The 17876-nt window shown below is 47.1% G+C and overlaps 29 non-coding genes and 30 pseudogenes across 29 annotated transcripts; all 59 read left to right on the forward strand.

Annotated features, from left to right (window-relative positions):
- The first annotated feature begins 124 nt into the window (after window positions 1-124).
- Window positions 125-243, forward strand: LOC148557087 (5S ribosomal RNA). The gene has a single exon (XR_015891751.1). It is a non-coding gene; the product is annotated as a 5S ribosomal RNA (ribosomal RNA).
- A 177-nt stretch (window positions 244-420) lies between these two features.
- On the forward strand, window positions 421-539 carry LOC148557088 (5S ribosomal RNA; annotated as a pseudogene).
- Window positions 540-718: 179 nt separating this feature from the next.
- LOC148557089 (5S ribosomal RNA) lies at window positions 719-837 on the forward strand (annotated as a pseudogene).
- Window positions 838-1023: 186 nt separating this feature from the next.
- On the forward strand, window positions 1024-1142 carry LOC148557090 (5S ribosomal RNA). Its single transcript, XR_015890764.1, has one exon. It is a non-coding gene; the product is annotated as a 5S ribosomal RNA (ribosomal RNA).
- A 186-nt stretch (window positions 1143-1328) lies between these two features.
- On the forward strand, window positions 1329-1447 carry LOC148557091 (5S ribosomal RNA; annotated as a pseudogene).
- Window positions 1448-1626: 179 nt separating this feature from the next.
- Window positions 1627-1745, forward strand: LOC148557092 (5S ribosomal RNA; annotated as a pseudogene).
- A 187-nt stretch (window positions 1746-1932) lies between these two features.
- On the forward strand, window positions 1933-2051 carry LOC148557093 (5S ribosomal RNA). Its single transcript, XR_015891409.1, has one exon. It is a non-coding gene; the product is annotated as a 5S ribosomal RNA (ribosomal RNA).
- Window positions 2052-2238: 187 nt separating this feature from the next.
- LOC148557094 (5S ribosomal RNA) lies at window positions 2239-2357 on the forward strand (annotated as a pseudogene).
- A 176-nt stretch (window positions 2358-2533) lies between these two features.
- Window positions 2534-2652, forward strand: LOC148557095 (5S ribosomal RNA). The gene has a single exon (XR_015889958.1). It is a non-coding gene; the product is annotated as a 5S ribosomal RNA (ribosomal RNA).
- A 181-nt stretch (window positions 2653-2833) lies between these two features.
- Window positions 2834-2952, forward strand: LOC148557096 (5S ribosomal RNA). The gene has a single exon (XR_015890832.1). It is a non-coding gene; the product is annotated as a 5S ribosomal RNA (ribosomal RNA).
- A 185-nt stretch (window positions 2953-3137) lies between these two features.
- On the forward strand, window positions 3138-3256 carry LOC148557097 (5S ribosomal RNA; annotated as a pseudogene).
- Window positions 3257-3431: 175 nt separating this feature from the next.
- LOC148557098 (5S ribosomal RNA) lies at window positions 3432-3550 on the forward strand (annotated as a pseudogene).
- Window positions 3551-3735: 185 nt separating this feature from the next.
- On the forward strand, window positions 3736-3854 carry LOC148557099 (5S ribosomal RNA; annotated as a pseudogene).
- A 187-nt stretch (window positions 3855-4041) lies between these two features.
- On the forward strand, window positions 4042-4160 carry LOC148557100 (5S ribosomal RNA). The gene has a single exon (XR_015891513.1). It is a non-coding gene; the product is annotated as a 5S ribosomal RNA (ribosomal RNA).
- Window positions 4161-4342: 182 nt separating this feature from the next.
- LOC148557101 (5S ribosomal RNA) lies at window positions 4343-4461 on the forward strand. Its single transcript, XR_015891121.1, has one exon. It is a non-coding gene; the product is annotated as a 5S ribosomal RNA (ribosomal RNA).
- A 185-nt stretch (window positions 4462-4646) lies between these two features.
- Window positions 4647-4765, forward strand: LOC148557102 (5S ribosomal RNA). The gene has a single exon (XR_015891122.1). It is a non-coding gene; the product is annotated as a 5S ribosomal RNA (ribosomal RNA).
- A 185-nt stretch (window positions 4766-4950) lies between these two features.
- Window positions 4951-5069, forward strand: LOC148557103 (5S ribosomal RNA; annotated as a pseudogene).
- A 187-nt stretch (window positions 5070-5256) lies between these two features.
- Window positions 5257-5375, forward strand: LOC148557104 (5S ribosomal RNA). The gene has a single exon (XR_015891514.1). It is a non-coding gene; the product is annotated as a 5S ribosomal RNA (ribosomal RNA).
- A 182-nt stretch (window positions 5376-5557) lies between these two features.
- LOC148557105 (5S ribosomal RNA) lies at window positions 5558-5676 on the forward strand. The gene has a single exon (XR_015891123.1). It is a non-coding gene; the product is annotated as a 5S ribosomal RNA (ribosomal RNA).
- A 185-nt stretch (window positions 5677-5861) lies between these two features.
- LOC148557106 (5S ribosomal RNA) lies at window positions 5862-5980 on the forward strand. The gene has a single exon (XR_015891124.1). It is a non-coding gene; the product is annotated as a 5S ribosomal RNA (ribosomal RNA).
- Window positions 5981-6165: 185 nt separating this feature from the next.
- On the forward strand, window positions 6166-6284 carry LOC148557107 (5S ribosomal RNA; annotated as a pseudogene).
- Window positions 6285-6471: 187 nt separating this feature from the next.
- Window positions 6472-6590, forward strand: LOC148557108 (5S ribosomal RNA). The gene has a single exon (XR_015891194.1). It is a non-coding gene; the product is annotated as a 5S ribosomal RNA (ribosomal RNA).
- Window positions 6591-6771: 181 nt separating this feature from the next.
- LOC148557109 (5S ribosomal RNA) lies at window positions 6772-6890 on the forward strand (annotated as a pseudogene).
- A 170-nt stretch (window positions 6891-7060) lies between these two features.
- LOC148557110 (5S ribosomal RNA) lies at window positions 7061-7179 on the forward strand. The gene has a single exon (XR_015891504.1). It is a non-coding gene; the product is annotated as a 5S ribosomal RNA (ribosomal RNA).
- Window positions 7180-7360: 181 nt separating this feature from the next.
- Window positions 7361-7479, forward strand: LOC148557111 (5S ribosomal RNA). Its single transcript, XR_015890457.1, has one exon. It is a non-coding gene; the product is annotated as a 5S ribosomal RNA (ribosomal RNA).
- A 186-nt stretch (window positions 7480-7665) lies between these two features.
- LOC148557112 (5S ribosomal RNA) lies at window positions 7666-7784 on the forward strand (annotated as a pseudogene).
- A 181-nt stretch (window positions 7785-7965) lies between these two features.
- On the forward strand, window positions 7966-8084 carry LOC148557113 (5S ribosomal RNA; annotated as a pseudogene).
- A 185-nt stretch (window positions 8085-8269) lies between these two features.
- On the forward strand, window positions 8270-8388 carry LOC148557114 (5S ribosomal RNA; annotated as a pseudogene).
- Window positions 8389-8570: 182 nt separating this feature from the next.
- LOC148557115 (5S ribosomal RNA) lies at window positions 8571-8689 on the forward strand. Its single transcript, XR_015891298.1, has one exon. It is a non-coding gene; the product is annotated as a 5S ribosomal RNA (ribosomal RNA).
- A 186-nt stretch (window positions 8690-8875) lies between these two features.
- LOC148557116 (5S ribosomal RNA) lies at window positions 8876-8994 on the forward strand (annotated as a pseudogene).
- A 177-nt stretch (window positions 8995-9171) lies between these two features.
- LOC148557117 (5S ribosomal RNA) lies at window positions 9172-9290 on the forward strand. Its single transcript, XR_015891507.1, has one exon. It is a non-coding gene; the product is annotated as a 5S ribosomal RNA (ribosomal RNA).
- A 185-nt stretch (window positions 9291-9475) lies between these two features.
- Window positions 9476-9594, forward strand: LOC148557118 (5S ribosomal RNA; annotated as a pseudogene).
- Window positions 9595-9776: 182 nt separating this feature from the next.
- On the forward strand, window positions 9777-9895 carry LOC148557119 (5S ribosomal RNA). The gene has a single exon (XR_015891410.1). It is a non-coding gene; the product is annotated as a 5S ribosomal RNA (ribosomal RNA).
- A 182-nt stretch (window positions 9896-10077) lies between these two features.
- LOC148557120 (5S ribosomal RNA) lies at window positions 10078-10196 on the forward strand. Its single transcript, XR_015891736.1, has one exon. It is a non-coding gene; the product is annotated as a 5S ribosomal RNA (ribosomal RNA).
- Window positions 10197-10376: 180 nt separating this feature from the next.
- LOC148557121 (5S ribosomal RNA) lies at window positions 10377-10495 on the forward strand (annotated as a pseudogene).
- A 185-nt stretch (window positions 10496-10680) lies between these two features.
- LOC148557122 (5S ribosomal RNA) lies at window positions 10681-10799 on the forward strand (annotated as a pseudogene).
- Window positions 10800-10977: 178 nt separating this feature from the next.
- On the forward strand, window positions 10978-11096 carry LOC148557123 (5S ribosomal RNA). Its single transcript, XR_015889432.1, has one exon. It is a non-coding gene; the product is annotated as a 5S ribosomal RNA (ribosomal RNA).
- Window positions 11097-11276: 180 nt separating this feature from the next.
- On the forward strand, window positions 11277-11395 carry LOC148557124 (5S ribosomal RNA). The gene has a single exon (XR_015890913.1). It is a non-coding gene; the product is annotated as a 5S ribosomal RNA (ribosomal RNA).
- A 186-nt stretch (window positions 11396-11581) lies between these two features.
- On the forward strand, window positions 11582-11700 carry LOC148557125 (5S ribosomal RNA). Its single transcript, XR_015890740.1, has one exon. It is a non-coding gene; the product is annotated as a 5S ribosomal RNA (ribosomal RNA).
- Window positions 11701-11878: 178 nt separating this feature from the next.
- On the forward strand, window positions 11879-11997 carry LOC148557126 (5S ribosomal RNA). Its single transcript, XR_015890636.1, has one exon. It is a non-coding gene; the product is annotated as a 5S ribosomal RNA (ribosomal RNA).
- Window positions 11998-12174: 177 nt separating this feature from the next.
- On the forward strand, window positions 12175-12293 carry LOC148557127 (5S ribosomal RNA). The gene has a single exon (XR_015889433.1). It is a non-coding gene; the product is annotated as a 5S ribosomal RNA (ribosomal RNA).
- A 180-nt stretch (window positions 12294-12473) lies between these two features.
- Window positions 12474-12592, forward strand: LOC148557128 (5S ribosomal RNA). The gene has a single exon (XR_015890693.1). It is a non-coding gene; the product is annotated as a 5S ribosomal RNA (ribosomal RNA).
- Window positions 12593-12779: 187 nt separating this feature from the next.
- LOC148557129 (5S ribosomal RNA) lies at window positions 12780-12898 on the forward strand. Its single transcript, XR_015890742.1, has one exon. It is a non-coding gene; the product is annotated as a 5S ribosomal RNA (ribosomal RNA).
- A 177-nt stretch (window positions 12899-13075) lies between these two features.
- Window positions 13076-13194, forward strand: LOC148557130 (5S ribosomal RNA). The gene has a single exon (XR_015889663.1). It is a non-coding gene; the product is annotated as a 5S ribosomal RNA (ribosomal RNA).
- A 182-nt stretch (window positions 13195-13376) lies between these two features.
- Window positions 13377-13495, forward strand: LOC148557131 (5S ribosomal RNA). Its single transcript, XR_015891680.1, has one exon. It is a non-coding gene; the product is annotated as a 5S ribosomal RNA (ribosomal RNA).
- A 186-nt stretch (window positions 13496-13681) lies between these two features.
- Window positions 13682-13800, forward strand: LOC148557132 (5S ribosomal RNA). Its single transcript, XR_015891696.1, has one exon. It is a non-coding gene; the product is annotated as a 5S ribosomal RNA (ribosomal RNA).
- A 182-nt stretch (window positions 13801-13982) lies between these two features.
- Window positions 13983-14101, forward strand: LOC148557133 (5S ribosomal RNA). The gene has a single exon (XR_015891771.1). It is a non-coding gene; the product is annotated as a 5S ribosomal RNA (ribosomal RNA).
- Window positions 14102-14289: 188 nt separating this feature from the next.
- On the forward strand, window positions 14290-14408 carry LOC148557134 (5S ribosomal RNA; annotated as a pseudogene).
- A 181-nt stretch (window positions 14409-14589) lies between these two features.
- Window positions 14590-14708, forward strand: LOC148557135 (5S ribosomal RNA; annotated as a pseudogene).
- A 186-nt stretch (window positions 14709-14894) lies between these two features.
- LOC148557136 (5S ribosomal RNA) lies at window positions 14895-15013 on the forward strand (annotated as a pseudogene).
- A 182-nt stretch (window positions 15014-15195) lies between these two features.
- Window positions 15196-15314, forward strand: LOC148557137 (5S ribosomal RNA; annotated as a pseudogene).
- A 187-nt stretch (window positions 15315-15501) lies between these two features.
- LOC148557138 (5S ribosomal RNA) lies at window positions 15502-15620 on the forward strand (annotated as a pseudogene).
- A 181-nt stretch (window positions 15621-15801) lies between these two features.
- LOC148557139 (5S ribosomal RNA) lies at window positions 15802-15920 on the forward strand (annotated as a pseudogene).
- Window positions 15921-16105: 185 nt separating this feature from the next.
- LOC148557140 (5S ribosomal RNA) lies at window positions 16106-16224 on the forward strand (annotated as a pseudogene).
- A 182-nt stretch (window positions 16225-16406) lies between these two features.
- On the forward strand, window positions 16407-16525 carry LOC148557141 (5S ribosomal RNA; annotated as a pseudogene).
- Window positions 16526-16711: 186 nt separating this feature from the next.
- On the forward strand, window positions 16712-16830 carry LOC148557142 (5S ribosomal RNA; annotated as a pseudogene).
- Window positions 16831-17012: 182 nt separating this feature from the next.
- Window positions 17013-17131, forward strand: LOC148557143 (5S ribosomal RNA; annotated as a pseudogene).
- Window positions 17132-17318: 187 nt separating this feature from the next.
- Window positions 17319-17437, forward strand: LOC148557144 (5S ribosomal RNA; annotated as a pseudogene).
- Window positions 17438-17618: 181 nt separating this feature from the next.
- LOC148557145 (5S ribosomal RNA) lies at window positions 17619-17737 on the forward strand (annotated as a pseudogene).
- The last annotated feature ends 139 nt before the right edge of the window (window positions 17738-17876 follow it).

Below are 17876 nucleotides of genomic sequence, written 5' to 3' on the forward strand. Positions count from 1 at the left end.
TAGCTAAAGCGAGCCTCAATGTCCTGATTTTAGGCAAGCTCGCACGGGCCCCGCAGGGATTCGCAGCTCGACTTACCCTACGTCGCGAGACATGCTTATGATAATTGAGTGGGCGTATTTTAATAGGTGCGATCATTCCAGCACTAATGCACTGGATCCCATCAGAACTCCGCAGTTAAGCGTGCTTGGGCGAGAGTAGTACTAGGATGTGTGACCTCCTGGGAAGTACTCGTGTTGCACCTCTTTTTTTTTTTTTACGTCGTGCTTACCTTCGTTCTTTAAATATCTTGAATAGTTTAGCTAAAGTGAGCCTCAATGACCTGATTTTAGGCAAGCTCGCACGGGCCCCGCAGGATTCGCAGCTCAACTTACCCTACGTTGCGAGACATGCTTATGATAATTGAGTGGGCGTATTTTAATAGGTGCGATCATTCCAGCACTAATGCACCGGATCCTATCAGAACTCCGCAGTTAAGCGTGCTTAGGCGAGAGTAGTACTAGGATGTGTGACCTCCTGGGAAGTACTCGTGTTGCACCTCTTTTTTTTTTTTTTACGTCGTGCTTACCTTCGTTCTTTAAATATCTTGAATAGTTTAGCTAAAGCGAGCCTCAATGACCTGATTTTAGGCAAGCTCGCACGAGCCTTGCAGGGATTCGCAGCTCGACTTATCCTACGTCGCGAGACATGCTTATGATAATTATGTGCGCATATTTTAATAGGTGCGATCATACCAGCACTAATGCACCGGATCCAATCAAAACTCCGCCGTTTAGCGTGCTTGGGTGAGAGTAGTACTAGGATGAGTGACCTCCTGGGAAGTCCTCGTGTTGCACCTCTTTTTTTTTTTTTTTACGTCGTGCTTACCCTCGTTCTTTAAATGACGCTATCTTGAATAGTTTAGCTAAAGCGAGCCTTAATGTCCTGATTTTAGGCAAGCTCACACGGGCCCCGCAGGGATTCGCAGCTCGACTTACCCTACGTCGCGAGACATGCTTATGATAATTGTGTGCGCGTATTTTAAAAAGTGCGATCATACCAGCACTAATGCAACGGATCCCATCAGAACTCCGCAGTTAAGCGTGCTTGGGCGAGAGTAGTACTAGGATGGGTGACCTCCTGGGAAGTCCTCGTGTTGCACCTCTTTTTTTTTTTATTTTACGTCGTATTTACCCTCGTTCTTTAAACGACGCTATCTTGAATAGTTTAGCTAAGGCGAGCCTCAATGACCTGATTTTAGGCAAGCTCGCACGGGCCCCGCAGGATTCGCAGCTCAACTTACCCTACGTCGCGAGACATGCTTATGATAATTGAGTGGGCGTATTTTAATAGGTGCGATCATTCCAGCACTAATGCACCGGATCCTATCAGAACTCCGCAGTTAAGCGTGCTTAGGCGAGAGTAGTACTAGGATGTGTGACCTCCTGGGAAGTACTCGTGTTGCACCTCTTTTTTTTTTTTTTACGTCGTGCTTACCTTCGTTCTTTAAATATCTTGAATAGTTTAGCTAAAGCGAGCCTCAATGACCTGATTTTAGGCAAGCTCGCACGAGCCTTGCAGGGATTCGCAGCTCGACTTATCCTACGTCGCGAGACATGCTTATGATAATTATGTGCGCATATTTTAATAGGTGCGATCATACCAGCACTAATGCACCGGATCCAATCAAAACTCCGCCGTTTAGCGTGCTTGGGTGAGAGTAGTACTAGGATGAGTGACCTCCTGGGAAGTCCTCGTGTTGCACCTCTTTTTTTTTTTTTTTTACGTCGTGCTTACCCTCGTTCTTTAAATGACGCTATCTTGAATAGTTTAGCTAAAGCGAGCCTTAATGTCCTGATTTTAGGCAAGCTCACACGGGCCCCGCAGGGATTCGCAGCTCGACTTACCCTACGTCACGAGACATGCTTATGATAATTGTGTGCGCGTATTTTAAAAAGTGCGATCATACCAGCACTAATGCAACGGATCCCATCAGAACTCCGCAGTTAAGCGTGCTTGGGCGAGAGTAGTACTAGGATGGGTGACCTCCTAGGAAGTCCTCGTGTTGCACCTCTTTTTTTTTTTATTTTACGTCGTATTTACCCTCGTTCTTTAAACGACGCTATCTTGAATAGTTTAGCTAAGGCGAGCCTCAATGACCTGATTTTAGGCAAGCTCGCACGGGCCCCGCAGGGATTCGTAGCTCGACTTACCCTACGTCGCGAGACATGCTTATGATAATTGAGTGGGCGTATTTTAATAGGTGCGATCATTCCAGCACTAATGCATCGGATCCCATCAGAACTCCGCAGTTAAGCGTGCTTGGGCGAGAGTAGTACTAGGATGTGTGACCTCCTGGAAAGTACTCGTGTTGCACCTATTTTTTTTCTTACGTCGTGCTTACCCTCGTTCTTTAAATATCTTGAATAGTTTAGCTAAAGCGAGCCTCAATGACCTGATTTTAGGCATGCTCGCACGAGCCCTGCAGGGATTCACAGCTCGACTTACCCTACGTCGCGAGACATGCTTATGATAATTATGTGTGCATATTTTAATAGGTGCGATCATACCAGCACTAATGCACCGGATCCCATCAGAACTCCGCAGTTAAGCGTGCTTGGGCGAAAGTAGTACTAGGATGGGTGACCTCCTGGGAAGTCCTCGTGTTGCACCTCTTTTTTTTTTACGTTGTGCTTACCCTCGTTCTTTAAACGACGCTATCTTGAATAGTTTAGCTAAAGCGAGTCTCAATGACCTGATTTTAGGCATACTCGCACAGGCCCCGTAGGGATTCGCAGCTCGACTTACCCTACGTCGCGAGACATGCGTATGATAATTATGTGCGCGTATTTTAATAGGTGCGATCATACCAGCACTAATGCACCGGATCCCATCAGAACTTCGCAGTTAAGCTTGCTTGGGCGAGAGTAGTACTAGGATGGGTGACCTCCTGGGAAGTCCTCGTGTTGCACCTCTTTATTTTTATTTTACGTCGTGCTTACCCTCGTTCTTTAAACGACGCTATCTTGAATAGTTTAGCTAAGGCAAGCCTCAATGCCCTGATTTTAGGCAAGCTCGCACGGGCCCCGCAGGGATTCGCAGCTCAACTTACCCTACGTCGCGAGACATGCTTATGATAATTGAGTGGGCGTATTTTAATAGGTGCGATCATTCCAGCACTAATGCACCAGATCCCATCAGAACTCCGCAGTTAAGCGTGCTTGGGCGAAAGTAGTACTAGGATGTGTGACCTCCTGGGAAGTACTCGTGTTGCACCTCTTTTTTTTTTACGTCGTGCTTACCTTCGTTCTTTAAATATCCTTAATAGTTTAGCTAAAGCGAGCCTCAATGACCTGATTTTAGGCAAGCTCGCACAGGCCCTGCAGGGATTTGCAGCTCGACTTACCCTACGTCGCGAGACATGCTTATGATAATTATGTGCGCATATTTTAATAGGTGCGATCATACCAGCACTAATGCACCGTATCCCATCAAAACTCTGCAGTTAAGCGTGCTTGGGTGAGAGTAGTACTAGGATGGGTGACCTCTTGGGAAGTCCTCGTGTTGCACCTCTTTTTTTTTTTTTTACGTCGTGCTTACCCTCGTTCTTTAAACGACGCTATCTTGAATGGTTTAGCTAAAGCGAGCCTCAATGTCCTGATTTTAGGCAAGCTCGCACGGGCCCCGCAGGGATTCGCAGCTCGACTTACCCTTCGTCGCGAGACATGCTTATGATAATTGTGTGCGCGTATTTTAAACAGTGCGATCATACCAGCACTAATGCAACGGATCCCATCAGAACTCCGCAGTTAAGCGTGCTTGGGCCAGAGTAGTACTAAGATGGGTGACCTCCTGGGAAGTCCTCGTGTTGCACCTCCTTTTTTTTTTATTTTACGTCGTACTTAACCTCGTTCTTTAAACGACGCTATCTTGAATAGTTTAGCTAAGGCGAGCCTCAATGACCTGATTTTAGGCAAGCTCGCACGGGCCCCACAGGGTTTCGCAGCTCGACTTACCCTACGTCGCGAGACATGCTTATGATAATTATGTGCGCATATTTTAATAAGTGCGATCATACCAGCACTAATGCACCGGATCCCATCAGAACTCCGCAGTTAAGCATGCTTGGGCGAAAGTAGTACTAGGATGGGTGACCTCCTGGGAAGTCCTCGTGTTGCACCTCTTTTTTTTTTTACGTTGTGCTTACCCTCGTTCTTTAAACGACGCTATCTTGAATAGTTTAGCTAAAGCGAGTCTCAATGACCTGATTTTAGGCATACTCGCACAGGCCCCGTAGGGATTCGTAGCTCGACTTACCCTACGTCGCGAGACATGCGTATGATAATTATGTGCGCGTATTTTAATAGGTGCGATCATACCAGCACTAATGCACCGGATCCCATCAGAACTCCGCAGTTAAGCTTGCTTGAGCGAGAGTAGTACTAGGATGGGTGACCTCCTGGGAAGTCCTCGTGTTGCACCTCTTTATTTTTATTTTACGTCGTGCTTACCCTCGTTCTTTAAACGACGCTATCTTGAATAGTTTAGCTAAGGCGAGCCTCAATGACCTGATTTTAGGCAAGCTCGCACGGGCCCCGCAGGGATTCGTAGCTCGACTTACCCTACGTCGCGAGACATGCTTATGATAATTGAGTGGGCGTATTTTAATAGGTGCGATCATACCAGCACTAATGCACCGGATCCCATCAGAACTCCGCAGTTAAGCTTGCTTGAGCGAGAGTAGTACTAGGATGGGTGACCTCCTGGGAAGTCCTCGTGTTGCACCTCTTTATTTTTATTTTACGTCGTGCTTACCCTCGTTCTTTAAACGACGCTATCTTGAATAGTTTAGCTAAGGCGAGCCTCAATGACCTGATTTTAGGCAAGCTCGCACGGGCCCCGCAGGGATTCGCAGCTCAACTTACCCTACGTCGCGAGACATGCTTATGATAATTGAGTGGGCGTATTTTAAACAGTGCGATCATACCAGCACTAATGCAACGGATCCCATCAGAACTCCGCAGTTAAGCGTGCTTGGGCCAGAGTAGTACTAAGATGGGTGACCTCCTGGGAAGTCCTCGTGTTGCACCTCCTTTTTTTTTTATTTTACGTCGTACTTAACCTCGTTCTTTAAACGACGCTATCTTGAATAGTTTAGCTAAGGCGAGCCTCAATGACCTGATTTTAGGCAAGCTCGCACGGGCCCCACAGGGTTTCGCAGCTCGACTTACCCTACGTAGCGAGACATGCTTATGATAATTATGTGCGCATATTTTAATAAGTGCGATCATACCAGCACTAATGCACCGGATCCCATCAGAACTCCGCAGTTAAGCATGCTTGGGCGAAAGTAGTACTAGGATGGGTGACCTCCTGGGAAGTCCTCGTGTTGCACCTCTTTTTTTTTTTACGTTGTGCTTACCCTCGTTCTTTAAACGACGCTATCTTGAATAGTTTAGCTAAAGCGAGTCTCAATGACCTGATTTTAGGCATACTCGCACAGGCCCCGTAGGGATTCGTAGCTCGACTTACCCTACGTCGCGAGACATGCGTATGATAATTATGTGCGCGTATTTTAATAGGTGCGATCATACCAGCACTAATGCACCGGATCCCATCAGAACTCCGCAGTTAAGCTTGCTTGAGCGAGAGTAGTACTAGGATGGGTGACCTCCTGGGAAGTCCTCGTGTTGCACCTCTTTATTTTTATTTTATGTCGTGCTTACCCTCGTTCTTTAAACGACGCTATCTTGAATAGTTTAGCTAAGGCGAGCCTCAATGACCTGATTTTAGGCAAGCTCGCACGGGCCCCGCAGGGATTCGTAGCTCGACTTACCCTACGTCGCGAGACATGCTTATGATAATTGAGTGGGCGTATTTTAATAGGTGCGATCATACCAGCACTAATGCACCGGATCCCATCAGAACTCCGCAGTTAAGCTTGCTTGAGCGAGAGTAGTACTAGGATGGGTGACCTCCTGGGAAGTCCTCGTGTTGCACCTCTTTATTTTTATTTTACGTCGTGCTTACCCTCGTTCTTTAAACGACGCTATCTTGAATAGTTTAGCTAAGGCGAGCCTCAATGACCTGATTTTAGGCAAGCTCGCACGGGCCCCGCAGGGATTCGCAGCTCAACTTACCCTACGTCGCGAGACATGCTTATGATAATTGAGTGGGCGTATTTTAAACAGTGCGATCATACCAGCACTAATGCAACGGATCCCATCAGAACTCCGCAGTTAAGCGTGCTTGGGCCAGAGTAGTACTAAGATGGGTGACCTCTTGGGAAGTCCTCGTGTTGCACCTCCTTTTTTTTTTATTTTACGTCGTACTTAACCTCGTTCTTTAAACGACGCTATCTTGAATAGTTTAGCTAAGGCGAGCCTCAATGACCTGATTTTAGGCAAGCTCGCACGGGCCCCACAGGGTTTCGCAGCTCGACTTACCCTACGTCGCGAGACATGCTTATGATAATTATGTGCGCATATTTTAATAGGTGCGATCATACCAGCACTAATGCACCGGATCCCATCAGAACTCCGCAGTTAAGCGTGCTTGGGCGAAAGTAGTACTAGGATGGGTGACCTCCTGGGAAGTCCTCGTGTTACACCTCTTTTTTTTTTACGTTGTGCTTACCCTCGTTCTTTAAACGACGCTATCTTGAATAGTTTAGCTAATGCGAGTCTCAATGACCTGATTTTAGGCATGCTCGCACAGGCCCCGTAGGGATTCGTAGCTCGACTTACCCTACGTCGCGAGACATGCGTATAATAATTATGTGCGCGTATTTTAATAGGTGCGATCATACCAGCACTAATGCACCGGATCCCAACAGAACTCCGCAGTTAAGCTTGCTTGGGCGAGAGTAGTACTAGGATGGGTGACCTCCTAGGAAGTCCTCGTGTTGCATTTACGTCGTGCTTACCCTCGTTCTTTAAACGACGCTATCTTGAATAGTTTAGCTAAGGCGAGCCTCAATGACCTGATTTTAGGCAAGCTCGCACGGGCCCCGCAGGGATTCGCAGCTCGACTTACCCTACATCGCGAGACATGCTTATGATAATTGAGTGGGCGTATTTTAATAGGTGCGATCATTCCAGCACTAATGCACCGGATCCCATCAGAACTCCGCAGTTAAGCGTGCTTGGGCGAGAGTAGTACTAGGATGTGTGACCTCCTGCGAAGTCCTCGTGTTGCACCTCTTTTTTTTTTACGTTGTGCTTACCCTCTTTCTTTAAACGACGCTATCTTGAATAGTTTAGCTAAAGCGAATCTCAATGACCTGATTTTAGGCATGCTCGCACAGGCCCCGTAGGGATTCGTAGCTCGACTTACCCTACGTCGCGAGACATGCGTATGATAATTATGTGAGCCTATTTTAATAGGTGCGATTATACCAGCACTAATGCACCGGATCCCATCAGAACTCCGCAGTTAAGCGTGATTGGGCGAGAGTAGTACTAGGATGGGTGACCTCCTGGGAAGTCCTCGTGTTGCACCTCTTTTTTTTTTATTTTACGTCGTGCTTACCCTCGTTCTTTAAACGACGCTATCTTCAATAGTTTAGCTAAGGCGAGCATCAATGACCTGATTTTAGACAAGCTCGCACGGGCCCCGCAGGGATTCGCAGCTCGACTTACCGTACATCGCGAGACATGCTTATGATAATTGAGTGGGCATATTTTAATAGGTGCGATCATTCCAGCACTAATGCACCGGATCCCATCAGAACTCCGCAGTTAAGCGTGCTTGGGCCAGAGTAGTACTAGGATGTGTGACCTCCTGGGAAGTCCTCGTGTTGCACCTCTTTTTTTTTTACGTTGTGCTTACCCTCGTTCTTTAAACGACGCTATCTTGAATAGTTTAGCTAAAGCGAGTCTCAATGACCTGATTTTAGGCATGCTCGCACAGGCCCCGTAGGGATTCGCAGCTCGACTTACCCTACGTCGCGAGACATGCTTATGATAATTATGTACGTGTATTTTAATAGGTGCGATCATACCAGCACTAATGCACCGGATCCCATCAGAACTCTGCATTTAAGCGTGCTTAGGCGAGAGTAGTACTAGGATGGGTGACCTCCTGGGAAGTCCTCGTGCTGCACCTCTTTTTTTTTATTTTACGGCGTGCTTACCCTCGTTCTTTAAACGTCGCTATCTTGAATAGTTTAGCTAAAGCGAGCCTCAATGACCTGATTTTAGGCAAGCTCGCGCAGGCCCCGCAGGGATTCGCAGCTCGACTTACCCTACATCGCGAGACATGCTTATGATAATTGAGTGGGCATATTTTAATAGGTGCGATCATTCCAGCACTAATGCACCGGATCCCATCAGAACTCCGCAGTTAAGCGGTTTTGGGCGAGAGTAGTACCAGGATGTGTGACCTCCTGGGAAGTCCTCGTGTTGCACCTCTTTTTTTTTTTACGTTGTGCTTACCCTCGTTCTTTAAACGACGCTATCTTGAATAGTTTAGCTAAAGCGAGTCTCAATGACCTGATTTTAGGCATGCTCGCACAGGCCCCGTAGAGATTCGCAGCTCGACTTACCCTACGTCGCGAGACATGCTTATGATAATTATGTGCGTGTATTTTAATAGGTGCGATCATACCAGCACTAATGCACCGGATCCCATCAGAACTCTGCAGTTAAGCGTGCTTAGGCGAGAGTAGTATTAGGATGGGTGACCTCCTGGGAAGTCCTCGTGTTGCACCTCTTTTTTTTTTATTTTACGTCGTGCTTACCCTCGTTCTTTAAACGACGCTATCTTGAATAGTTTAGCTAAAGCGAGCCTCAATGACCTGATTTTAGGCAAGCTCGCACGGGCGCCGCAGGGATTCGCAGCTCGACTTACCCTACGTCGCGAGACATGCTTATGATAATTGAGCGGGCGTATTTTAATAGGTGCGATCATTCCAGCACTAATGCACCGGATCCCATCAGAACTACGCAGTTAAGCGTGCTTGGGCGAGAGTAGTACTAGGATGTGTGACCTCCTGGGAAGTACTCGTGTTGCACCTCTTTTTTTTTTTTACGTCGTGCTTACCCTCGTTCTTTAAATATCTTGAATAGTTTAGCTAAAGCGAGCCTCAATGACCTGATTTTAGGCAAGCTCGCACGGGCCCTGGAGGGATTCGCAACTCGACTTATCCTACGTCGCGACACATGCTTATGATAATTATGTGCGCATATTTTAATAGGTGCGATCATACCAGCACTAATGCACCGGATCCCATCAGAACTCCACAGTTAAGCGTGCTTGGGTGAGAGTAGTACTAGGATGGGAGACCTCCTGGGAAGTCCTCGTGTTGCACCACTTTTTTTTTATTTTACGTCGTGCTTACCCTCGTTCTTTAAACGACGCTATCTTGAATAGTTTAGCTAAGGCGAGCCTCAATGACCTGATTTTAGGCAAGCTCGCGCAGGCCCCGCAGGGATTCGCAGCTCGACTTACCCTACATCGCGAGACATGCTTATGATAATTGAGTGGGCATATTTTAATAGGTGCGATCATTCCAGCACTAATGCACCGGATCCCATCAGAACTCCGCAGTTAAGCGGTTTTGGGCGAGAGTAGTACCAGGATGTGTGACCTCCTGGGAAGTCCTCGTGTTGCACCTCTTTTTTTTTTTACGTTGTGCTTACCCTCGTTCTTTAAACGACGCTATCTTGAATAGTTTAGCTAAAGCGAGTCTCAATGACCTGATTTTAGGCATGCTCGCACAGGCCCCGTAGAGATTCGCAGCTCGACTTACCCTACGTCGCGAGACATGCTTATGATAATTATGTGCGTGTATTTTAATAGGTGCGATCATACCAGCACTAATGCACCGGATCCCATCAGAACTCTGCAGTTAAGCGTGCTTAGGCGAGAGTAGTATTAGGATGGGTGACCTCCTGAGAAGTCCTCGTGTTGCACCTCTTTTTTTTTTTACGTTGTGCTTACCCTCGTTCTTTAAACGACGCTATCTTGAATACTTTAGCTAAAGCGAGCCTCAATGACCTGATTTTAGGCAAGCTCGCACGGGCCCCGCAGGGATTCGCAGCTCGACTTACCCTACATCGCGAGACATGCTTATGATAATTGAGTGGGCGTATTTTAATAGGTGCGATCATTCCAGCACTAATGCACCGGATCCCATCAGAACTCCGCAGTTAAGCGTGCTTGGGCGAGAGTAGTACCAGGATGTGTGACCTCCTAGGAAGTCCTCGTGTTGCACCTCTTTTTTTTTACGTTGTGCTTACCCTCGTTCTTTAAACGACGCTATCTTGAATAGTTTAGCTAAAGCGAGTCTCAATGACCTGATTTTAGGCATGCTCACACAGGCCCCGTAGGGATTCGCAGCTCGACTTACCCTACGTCGCGAGACATGCTTATGATAATTATGTACGTGTATTTTAATAGGTGCGATCATACCAGCACTAATGCACCGGATCCCATCAGAACTTTGCAGTTAAGCGTGCTTAGGCGAGAGTAGTACTTGGATGGGTGACCTCCTGGGAAGTCCTCGTGCTGCACCTCTTTTTTTTTATTTTACGTCGTGCTTACCCTCGTTCTATAAACGACGCTATCTTGAATAGTTTGGCTAAAGCGAGCCTCAATGACCTGATTTTAGGCAAGCTTGCACGGGCGCCGCAGGGATTCGCAGCTCGACTTACCCTACGTCGTGAGACATGCTTATGGTAATTGAGTGGGCGTATTTTAATAGGTGCGATCATTCCAGCGCTAATGCACCGGATCCCATCTGAACTCCGCAGTTAAGCGTGCTTGGGCGAGAGTAGTACAAGGATGTGTGACCTCCTGGGAAGTACTCGTGTTGCACCTCTTTTTTTTTTTTTACGTCGTGCTTACCCTCGTTCTTTAAATATCTTGAATAGTTTAGCTAAAGCGAGCCTCAATTACCCGATTTTAGGCAAGCTCGCACGGGCGCCGCAGGGATTCGCAGCTCGACTTACCCTACGTCGTGAGACATGCTTATGATAATTGAGTGGGCGTATTTTAATAGGTGCGATCATTCCAGCACTAATGCACCGGATCCCATCAGAACTCCGCAGTTAAGCGTGCTTGGGCGAGAGTAGTACTAGGATGGGTGACCTCCTGGGAAGTCCTCGTGTTGCACCTCTTTTTTTTTACGTCGTGCTTACCCTCGTTCTTTAAACGACGCTATCTTGAATATTTTAACTAAAGCGAGCCTCAATGACCTAATTTTAGGCAAGCTCGCACGGGCCCTGCAGGGATTCGCAGCTCGACTTACCCTACGTCACGAGACATACTTATGATAATTATGTGCGCATATTTTAATAGGTGCGATCATACCAGCACTAATGCACCGGATCCCATCAGAATTCCGCAGTTAAGCTTGCTTGGGCGAGAGTAGTACTAGGATGGGTGACCTCCTGGGAAGTCCTCGTGTTGCACCTCTTTTTTTTTTATTTTACGTCGTGCTTACCCTCGTTCTTTAAACGACGCTATCTTGAATAGTTTAGCTAAGGCGAGCCTCAATGACCTGATATTAGGCAAGCTCGCACGGTCCCCGCAAGGATTCGTAGCTCAACTTACCCTACGTCGCGATACATGCTTATGATAATTGAGTGGGCGTATTTTAATAGGTGCGATCATACCAGCACTAATGCACCGGATCCCATCAGAACTCCGCAGTTAAGCGTGCTTGGGCGAGAGTAGTACTAGGATGTGTGACCTCCTGGGAAGTACTCGTGTTGCACCTCTTTTTTTTTTTTTACGTCGTGCTTACCTTCGTTCTTTAAATATCCTGAATAGTTTAGCTAAAGCGAGCCTCAATGACCTGATTTTAGGCAAGCTCGCACGGGCCCTGCAGGGATTTGCAGCTCGACTTACCCTACGTCGCGAGACATGCTTATGATAATTATGTGCGCATATTTTAATAGGTGCGATCATACCAGCACTAATGCACCGGATCCCATCAGAACTCCGCAGTTAAGCGTGCTTGGGTGAGAGTAGTACTAGGATGGGTGACCTCCTTGGAAATCCTCGTGTTGCACCTCTTTTTTTTTTTTACGTCGTGCTTACCCTCGTTCTTTAAATATCTTGAATAGTTTAGCTAAAGCGAGCCTCAATGACCCGATTTTAGGCAAGCTCGCATGGGCGCCGCAGGGATTCGCAGCTCGACTTACCCTACGTCGTGAGACATGCTTATGATAATTGAGTGGGCGTATTTTAATAGGTGCGATCATTCCAGCACTAATGCACCGGATCCCATCAGAACTCCGCAGTTAAGCGTGCTTGGGCGAGAGTAGTACTAGGATGGGTGACCTCCTGGGAAGTCCTCGTGTTGCACCTCTTTTTTTTTACGTCGTGCTTACCCTCGTTCTTTAAACGACGCTATCTTGAATATTTTAACTAAAGCGAGCCTCAATGACCTAATTTTAGGCAAGCTCGCACGGGCCCTGCAGGGATTCGCAGCTCGACTTACCCTACGTCACGAGACATACTTATGATAATTATGTGCGCATATTTTAATAGGTGCGACCATACCAGCACTAATGCACCGGATCCCATCAGAATTCCGCAGTTAAGCTTGCTTGGGCGAGAGTAGTACTAGGATGGGTGACCTCATGGGAAGTCCTCGTGTTGCACCTCTTTTTTTTTTTATTTTACGTCGTGCTTACCCTCGTTCTTTAAACGACGCTATCTTGAATAGTTTAGCTAAGGCGAGCCTCAATGACCTGATATTAGGCAAGCTCGCACGGTCCCCGCAAGGATTCGTAGCTCAACTTACCCTACGTCGCGATACATGCTTATGATAATTGAGTGGGCGTATTTTAATAGGTGCGATCATACCAGCACTAATGCACCGGATCCCATCAGAACTCCGCAGTTAAGCGTGCTTGGGCGAGAGTAGTACTAGGATGTGTGACCTCCTGGGAAGTACTCGTGTTGCACCTCTTTTTTTTTTTTTTTACGTCGTGCTTACCTTCGTTCTTTAAATATCCTGAATAGTTTAGCTAAAGCGAGCCTCAATGACCTGATTTTAGGCAAGCTCGCACGGGCCCTGCAGGGAGCAGCTCGACTTACCCTACGTCGCGAGACATGCTTATGATAATTATGTGCGCATATTTTAATAGGTGCGATCATACCAGCACTAATGCACCGGATCCCATCAGAACTCCGCAGTTAAGCGTGCTTGGGTGAGAGTAGTACTAGGATGGGTGACCTCCTGGGAAGTCCTCGTGTTGCACCTCTTTTTTTTTTTACGTCGTGCTTACCCTCGTTCTTTAAATGACGCTATCTTGAATAGTTTAGCTAAAGCGAGCCTTAATGTCCTGATTTTAGGCAAGCTCGCACGGTCCCCGCAGGGATTCGCAGCTCGACTTACCCTACGTCGTGAGACATGCTTATGATAACTATGTGCGCGTATTTTAAAAAGTGCGATCATACCAGCACTAATGCAACAGATCCCATCAGAACTCCGCAGTTAAGCGTGCTTGGGCGAGAGTAGTACTAGGATGGGTAACCTCCTGGGAAGTCCTCGTGTTGCACCTCTTTTTTTTTTATTTTACGTCGTACTTACCCTCGTTCTTTAAACGACGCTATCTTGAATAGTTTAGCTAAGGCGAGTCTCAATGACTTGATTTTAGGCAAGCTCGCACGGGCCCCGCAGGGATTCGCAGCTCAACTTACCCTACGTCACGAGACATGCTTATGATAATTGAGTGGGCGTATTTTAATAGGTGCGATCATTCCAGCACTAATGCATCGGATCCCATCAGAACTCCGCAGTTAAGCGTGCTTGGGCGAGAGTAGTACTAGGATGTGTGACCTCCTGGGAAGTCCTCGTGTTGCACCTCTTTTTTTTTTTACGTTGTGCTTACCCTCGTTCTTTAAACGACGCTATCTTGAATAGTTTAGCTAAAGCGAGTCTCAATGACCTGATTTTAGGCATGCTCGCACAGGCCCCGTAGGGATTCGCAGCTCGACTTACCCTACGTCGCGAGACATGCTTATGATAATTATGTGCGTGTATTTTAATAGGTGCGATCATACCAGCACTAATGCACCGGATCCCATCAGAACTCTGCAGTTAAGCGTGCTTAGGTGAGAGTAGTATTAGGATGGGTGACCTCCTGGGAAGTCCTCGTGTTGCACCTCTTTTTTTTTTTTATTTTACGTCGTGCTTACTCTCGTTCTTTAAACGACGCTATCTTGAATAGTTTAGCTAAAGCGAGCCTCAATGACCTGATTTTAGGCAAGCTCGCACGGGCCCCTCAGGGATTCGCAGCTCGACTTACCCTACATCGCGAGACATGCTTATGATAATTGAGTGGGCGTATTTTAATAGGTGCGATCATTCCAGCACTAATGCACCGGATCCCATCAGAACTCCGCAGTTAAGGGTGCTTGGGCGAGAGTAGTACCAGGATGTGTGACCTCCTAGGAAGTCCTCGTGTTGCACCTCTTTTTTTTTTATGTTGTGCTTACCCTCGTTCTTTAAACGACGCTATCTTGAATAGTTTAGCTAAAGCGAGTCTCAATGACCTGATTTTAGGCAAGCTCGCACGGGCCCCGTAAGGATTTGCAGCTCGACTTACCCTACGTCGCGAGACATGCTTATGATAATTGTGTGCGCGTATTTTAAAAAGTGTGATCATACCAGCACTAATGCAAAAGATCCCATCAGAACTCCGCAGTTAAGCGTGCTTGGGCGAGAGTAGTACTAGGATGGGTGACCTCTTGGGAAGTCCTCGTGTTGCACCTCTTTTTTTTTTATTTTACGTCGTGCTTACCCTCGTTCTTTAAACGACGCTATCTTGAATAGTTTAGCTATAGCGAGCCTCAATGACCTGATTTTAGGCAAGCTCGCACGGGCGCCGCAGGGATTCGCAGCTCGACTTACCCTACGTCGCGAGACATGCTTATGATAATTGAGTGGGTGTATTTTAATAGGTGCGATCATTCCAGCACTAATGCACCAGATCCCATCAGAACTCCGCAGTTAAGCGTGCTTTGGCGAGAGTAGTACTAGGATGTGTGACCTCCTGGGAAGTCCTCGTGTTGCACCTCTTTTTTTTTTTACGTTGTGCTTACCCTCGTTCTTTAAACGACGCTATCTTGAATAGTTTAGCTAAAGCGAGTCTCAATGACCTGATTTTAGGCATGCTCGCACAGGCCCCGTAGGGATTCGCAGCTCGACTTACCCTACGTCGCGAGACATGCTTATGATAATTATGTGCGTGTATTTTAATAGGTGCGATCATACCAGCACTAATGCACCGGATCCCATCAGAACTCTGCAGTTAAGCGTGCTTAGGTGAGAGTAGTATTAGGATGGGGGACCTCCTGGGAAGTCCTCGTGTTGCACCTCTTTTTTTTTTTATTTTACGTCGTGCTTACCCTCGTTCTTTAAACGACGCTATCTTGAATAGTTTAGCTAAAGCGAGCCTCAATGACCTGATTTTAGGCAAGCTCGCACGGGCCCCTCAAGGATTCGCAGCTCGACTTACCCTACATCGCGAGACATGCTTATGATAATTGAGTGGGCGTATTTTAATAGGTGCGATCATTCCAGCACTAATGCACCGGATCCCATCAGAACTCCGCAGTTAAGGGTGCTTGGGCGAGAGTAGTACCAGGATGTGTGACCTCCTAGGAAGTCCTCGTGTTGCACCTCTTTTTTTTTTACGTTGTGCTTACCCTCGTTCTTTAAACGACGCTATCTTGAATAGTTTAGCTAAAGCGAGTCTCAATGACCTGATTTTAGGCAAGCTCGCACGGGCCCCGTAAGGATTTGCAGCTCGACTTACCCTACGTCGCGAGACATGCTTATGATAATTGTGTGCGCGTATTTTAAAAAGTGTGATCATACCAGCACTAATGCAAAAGATCCCATCAGAACTCCGCAGTTAAGCGTGCTTGGGCGAGAGTAGTACTAGGATGGGTGACCTCTTGGGAAGTCCTCGTGTTGCACCTCTTTTTTTTTATTTTACGTCGTGCTTACCCTCGTTCTTTAAACGACGCTATCTTGAATAGTTTAGCTATAGCGAGCCTCAATGACCTGATTTTAGGCAAGCTCGCACGGGCGCCGCAGGGATTCGCAGCTCGACTTACCCTACGTCGCGAGACATGCTTATGATAATTGAGTGGGCGTATTTTAATAGATGCGATCATTCCAGCACTAATGCACCAGATCCCATCAGAACTCCGCAGTTAAGCGTGCTTTGGCGAGAGTAGTACTAGGATGTGTGACCTCCTGGGAAGTCCTCGTGTTGCACCTCTTTTTTTTTTTACGTTGTGCTTACCCTCGTTCTTTAAACGACGCTATCTTGAATAGTTTAGCTAAAGCGAGCCTCAATGACCTGATTTTAGGCATGCTCGCACGGGCCCCGCAGGGATTCGTAGCTCGACTTACCCTACGTCGCGAGACATGCTTATGATAATTATGTGCGCATATTTTAAAAAGTGTGATCATACCAGCACTAATGCAAAAGATCCCATCAGAACTCCGCAGTTAAGCGTGCTTGGGCGAGAGTAGTACTAGGATGGGTGACCTCTTGGGAAGTCCTCGTGTTGCACCTCTTTTTTTTTTATTTTACGTCGTGCTTACCCTCGTTCTTTAAACGACGCTATCTTGAATAGTTTAGCTATAGCGAGCCTCAATGACCTGATTTTAGGCAAGCTCGCACGGGCGCCGCAGGGATTCGCAGCTCGACTTACCCTACGTCGCGAGACATGCTTATGATAATTGAGTGGGCGTATTTTAATAGGTGCGATCATTCCAGCACTAATGCACCAGATCCCATCAGAACTCCGCAGTTAAGCGTGCTTTGGCGAGAGTAGTACTAGGATGTGTGACCTCCTGGGAAGTCCTCGTGTTGCACCTCTTTTTTTTTTTACGTTGTGCTTACCCTCGTTCTTTAAACGACGCTATCTTGAATAGTTTAGCTAAAGCGAGTCTCAATGACCTGATTTTAGGCATGCTCGCACAGGCCCCGTAGGGATTCGCAGCTCGACTTACCCTACGTCGCGAGACATGCTTATGATAATTATGTGCGTGTATTTTAATAGGTGCGATCATACCAGCACTAATGCACCGGATCCCATCAGAACACTGCAGTTAAGCGTGCTTAGGTGAGAGTAGTATTAGGATGGGTGACCTCCTGGGAAGTCCTCGTGTTGCACCTCTTTTTTTTTTTATTTTACGTCGTGCTTACCCTCGTTCTTTAAACGACGCTATCTTGAATAGTTTAGCTAAAGCGAGCCTCAATGACCTGATTTTAGGCAAGCTCGCATGGGCCCCTCAGGGATTCGCAGCTCGACTTACCCTACATCGCGAGACATGCTTATGATAATTGAGTGGGCGTATTTTAATAGGTGCGATCATTCCAGCACTAATGCACCGGATCCCATCAGAACTCCTCAGTTAAGGGTGCTTGGGCGAGAGTAGTACCAGGATGTGTGACCTCCTAGGAAGTCCTTGTGTTGCACCTCTTTTTTTTTTACGTTGTGCTTACCCTCGTTCTTTAAACGACGCTATCTTGAATAGTTTAGGTAAAGCGAGTCTCAATGACCTGATTTTAGGCAAGCTCGCACGGGCCCCGTAAGGATTTGCAGCTCGACTTACCCTACGTCGCGAGACATGCTTATGATAATTGTGTGCGCGTATTTTAAAAAGTGTGATCATACCAGCACTAATGCAAAAGATCCCATCAGAACTCCGCAGTTAAGCGTGCTTGGGCGAGAGTAGTACTAGGATGGGTGACCTCTTGGGAAGTCCTCGTGTTGCACCTCTTTTTTTTTTATTTTACGTCGTGCTTACCCTCGTTCTTTAAACGACGCTATCTTGAATAGTTTAGCTATAGCGAGCCTCAATGACCTGATTTTAGGCAAGCTCGCACGGGCGCCGCAGGGATTCGCAGCTCGACTTACC

Source organism: Arachis ipaensis, chromosome B6 (assembly GCF_059453495.1).
Source record: "Arachis ipaensis isolate K30076 ecotype BB chromosome B6, ASM5945349v1, whole genome shotgun sequence".
In the NCBI taxonomy this organism is placed as follows: domain Eukaryota; kingdom Viridiplantae; phylum Streptophyta; class Magnoliopsida; order Fabales; family Fabaceae; genus Arachis; species Arachis ipaensis.